This window comes from Suncus etruscus, chromosome X (genome assembly GCF_024139225.1).
Source record: "Suncus etruscus isolate mSunEtr1 chromosome X, mSunEtr1.pri.cur, whole genome shotgun sequence".
Classification (NCBI taxonomy): Eukaryota; Metazoa; Chordata; class Mammalia; order Eulipotyphla; family Soricidae; genus Suncus; species Suncus etruscus.
In genome coordinates this window covers 62996611-63000977 of record NC_064868.1, presented here as the reverse complement: position 1 = coordinate 63000977, position 4367 = coordinate 62996611, and the positions used below count along the sequence as shown (strand labels likewise).

Sequence of the window (4367 nt, the reverse complement as noted above, 5' to 3'; positions counted from 1 at the left end):
CATGGTTACAGTTAGTTTTAGGGCCACCAGATGTGGCGAAGAGATGAACAAAAACAAAAAAAATTTTTTTTTGGTTTTTGGTCACACCTGGCAGTGCTCAGGGGTTCCTCCTGGCTCCACTCTCAGAAATCGCTCCTGGCAGGCACAGGGAACCATATAGGATGCCAGAATTCGAACCACCGTCCTTCTGCATGAAAGGCAATTGCCTTACCTCCATGCTATCTCTCCGGCCCCTACAAAAATTTCTTAAAGAAGACATATATATGGCCAAGAGAAAAGTAAAAGATGTTGTGCATCAATTAGCATTAGGGAAGTGCAAATCAAAACAATCAGGAGCTATCACTTAACACTAGTGAGACAGGTACACATCACAACAAATGAAACAATCAGTGTGTGAATGTGGGTATAAAAGAAATCCTCTTTCACTGCTGTTGGGAAAGTTAACTGGTTCAATCTTTTTGAAAAACAATGTGATTCTTTTTTGTTTGTTTGGTTTTGGGTCACACCCGGCAGTGCTCAGGGGTTACTCCTGGCTCCACACTCAGAAATAGCTCCTGGCAGGCTCAGGGGACCATATGGGACACTGGGATTCGAACCACTGACCTTCTGCATGAAAGGCAAACACGTTACCTCCATGCTATCTCTCCGGCCCCACAATGTGATTCTTTTTTTTGTTTTTGTTTTTGTTTTTGGGCCACACCCATTTGACGCTCAGCGGTTACTCCTGGCTATGCGCTCAGAAGTCACTCCTGGCTTGGGGGACCATATGGGACACCGGGGGATCGAACCGCGGTCCGTCCTAGGCTAGCGCAGGCAAGGCAGGCACCTTACCTCTAGCGCCACCGCCCGGCCCCCACAATGTGATTCTTGAGCTGCAAATTTCTGTTATGAATTCTGATGACAGCTTGATTTGACGCCTTTTGTTTTTCTTTCCTTGTTTTTTGTTTGTTTGTCTTTGTACCACACTGGAACTGTGTTTATGGGTCACTCAGGGAAGACTGTTGGACCATATGTTGTACTGGGCATGGAACCTGGGTTGTCCTTGTTCAGGGCAAGTACCCTACCCACTGTACTATTTTTCTACTATTTTTGCTAAGCTAAGCAATCGCAAATATGTTTCTTTATTGTTGGTTTTTGATCATTTAGAAATGATGTGTCTTAGTGTATAACTTTTTGCATTTATACATTTGGATTTACTTACAGTTCCCTGAACTATGATTATCTTTTTCCTCAAAACAGGAAGGTCTAAGCTATTATTTCTTTGACAAAGAATTTTGTTCTCCACCCCATTTTACCTTTGGTATTCCCTGCATTCTAATAATATTTCTTCTAAGGGAGTCTGATATTTGTCAAATGTTGTCTTCATTTTTCCTAAATCCTTTGCTCTCTCTTGTTTCCTTTAAGAGGTGGTGGAAATTTATCTTTGAATTCACTTATTCTTTAAAGATTAAAACTATTTTATGCTTTAAATTTACATTCTCATTTTATCCATTGTGCTTTTCATTAGTATCCATGTTTGTAACTTTTGATTGACTTCAATTTCTATGGTGTGACATTCCCACTACTCTTGTATTTCCTTTCTTTTTAAAAATATATCAGTTACACAAAATGTAGTCACAATCTGTATTTGGCCAGCTTCATAGACTCACTCTTCTCGAAGAAGCCATGAAAAATCAAGGATGCATTGGCCTCACAGCTGAAAATAGGCAATCTCGAGAGGAGAATGTGAGCCAAGTAGCTGCCCTGCCAGAGCCAAGCCAGCTGCACCCATCACCCAAACTACTGTATTGACAATAACTCAGCTTCACCAATCATCTACAGCTCTCAGCAAAGACACCAATCTGACCAAAATTTTGGATATACCAGTATTTGGGCTGACATCACCAGGACTTTGTTAAACTGAGTGTAGTCACTTTCCCTCACTTTTCTTATACTTCTAGAAGGCTTGGCAGCCAAAAACACACTCCACAAAAGCCCCTATATCAGCAACAATGCATGGGATTCCTGGACCACATAGCCAAATTTTCAGCCACTCTACAAAACCTATTTTTTTTGGGGGGGGGCCACACCCGGCGGTGCTCAGGGGTTACTCCTGGCTGTCTGCTCAGAAATAGCTCCTGGCAGGCACGGGGGACCATATGGGACACCGGGATTCGAACCAACCACCTTTGGTCCTTGCAAGGCAAACGCCACTGTGCTATCTCTCCGGGAAAACCTATTTTTTAAATACTGCCATTCCTATAGGAACACACTGATTTCTATGTCAATGTGTATCTGGGCCAGCGATAGCTCAGTGATGATGTAACTGCTTTGCAACTGTGAGGTAAGAAGTTTGATCCCTAGCATCATCCCATATGCCAAAGTGCCACCAAAAGCCTTAAAATCTCTGAATCTGTAGGTACAGGGGTAATACTTATCAGCCTTACATCTTGTCAACAAAGGTTCAATTCCAGCATGACATATATTTCCCTAAGTTCCACCAGGAGTGATGTCTGAGCAGAGGCAAGATCAAGCCCTGAGCACCACCAGATGTGACTCAAGATATAATCTTAAAAAAATTCGGGGCCGGGCGGTGGTGCTAGAGGTAAGGTGCCTGCCTTGCCTGTGCTAGCCTTGGACCGACCGCGGTTCGATCCCCCGGTGTCCCATATGGTCCCCCAAGCCAGGAGGGACTTCTGAGCGCATAGCCAGGAGTAACCCCTGAGCGTCACCAGGTGTGACCCAAAAAAACAAAAAAAAAAATTCAAGATCGGTTATACATTGCAACCAAATGTTTAAAAGCACAGCCAATTATATGAGTATTTGACATTGTGGAGATATATCAAAGGGATATAGCAAATATTTTCCATGTCAGGAGGTCTCAGTTGACTCCCTTGCACCACATGGTTCCCTGTAGGGGGTAAGAGTAACTTCCTTCCCAGCATCACTAGATGTCATCAAAAAATTCAAAATCTAAAACCAGAATCAAGTGCATGAGTACAAGATCAAGTTTGTGAAACTAATCACCACAACAGTAGAATGGGGAAGCTAATTTTTAGTGTAAAAAAAACCTTTTATTTGTTTTGGGTTTTGTTTTTGGGTCACACCCGGCAGCGCTCAGGGGTTCCTCCTGGCTCTAGGCTCAGAAATCGCTCCTGGCAGGCTCAGGGGACCATATAGAATGCTGGGATTTGAACCACTGACCTTCTGCATACAAGGCAAACGCTTTACCTCCATGCTCTCTCTTCGGCCCCTTAAAGAAAACTTTTAGTGCCAAAGCTTTATAACCTAAGATACTCAACTCTGACTCAAATTGAGTTTAAATCTTGGCCCAGTTATTGAACAACTTTGTGATATTTTTAACTTTTTTTTAACTTCTTTGTGTCTTTGTTTTTTATTTGTTACACAAGGATAAAATCTGACCCATTGGGCCCAAAGAGAGTTCAATGGGCTCAGCACTGCTTTACATGCAGGAGATTGGAGTCCCCATGCCTGGTACCACATGGTCTCCCCAGGAAACATCAGGAGCAATATGTGAGCATAGAGCTGGAAGTAGCCCCCAAGTTCCATTAGAAGTATCCCCCAAACAAACAAATAAGCTAGACACATAAAGTGATCCTATCTAAATAAATTAAGACATAATGCTATTATATTTATGATTATACTGCTATATATATTATACTTTCACAACTTCAAATTCATATTTATACAATGTTGCCTGATGAGGAATGTTGAAGGAATTCAATATAAAAGTGGTTAAGTGATTTTTATTTAACATAGAGAACTTATTTATCGATGACGTAAGTGGTTAAAAATAAATTACCTATCTACAAGCTTCCTGCATGCTTGAGTCTAAGATGACACTGTGCATTTCTTCAGTGCTTGCAAGAACATTATGAAACAGTTTGCAGCCTTTTCCTATTCCATTCAGAGCAAGATTATAGAAATTTTAGATAAATTTTTTAAATGAACCAAGATATAAAAGTAGATTCTGATCTTAAAAGACATAGAACTATACTTTCTTGCTTACTGAAAGTGTCAATATACACATTAATTACATATATTTTACTTATTTTATATGAAATAAAGTACATACTTTAGCATAAAAGACTTAGGTTTAAAAACTATTCTACCATGAAAGATATGTAAGCCAATATGGTCAAAATAAAAATAAAAAAAATAGATAACTAAAAAAGTTAAATAAGTAAAAAAAAATAAATAAAAATTATTCTACTACCTAGAGATAAGCAATATATATTGTGAATCTAAACTACCATCTTAACAGGTGAGATAATAGCTAGAAATAAAACTTATTTATCTCCTGCGTGAGGTTTTCGTCGTGGATTGGGGGGGGGTGGATGGAACCCCCAGAAGTTGCTTCCACCGCT

The 4367-nt window shown here is 40.3% G+C and overlaps 1 non-coding gene across 1 annotated transcript; it reads left to right on the top strand.

Annotated features, from left to right (window-relative positions):
• Positions 1-3806: 3806 nt before the first annotated feature.
• LOC125999696 (small nucleolar RNA SNORA9) lies at positions 3807-3938 on the top strand. Its single transcript, XR_007492176.1, has one exon. It is a non-coding gene; the product is annotated as a small nucleolar RNA SNORA9 (small nucleolar RNA).
• The last annotated feature ends 429 nt before the right edge of the window (positions 3939-4367 follow it).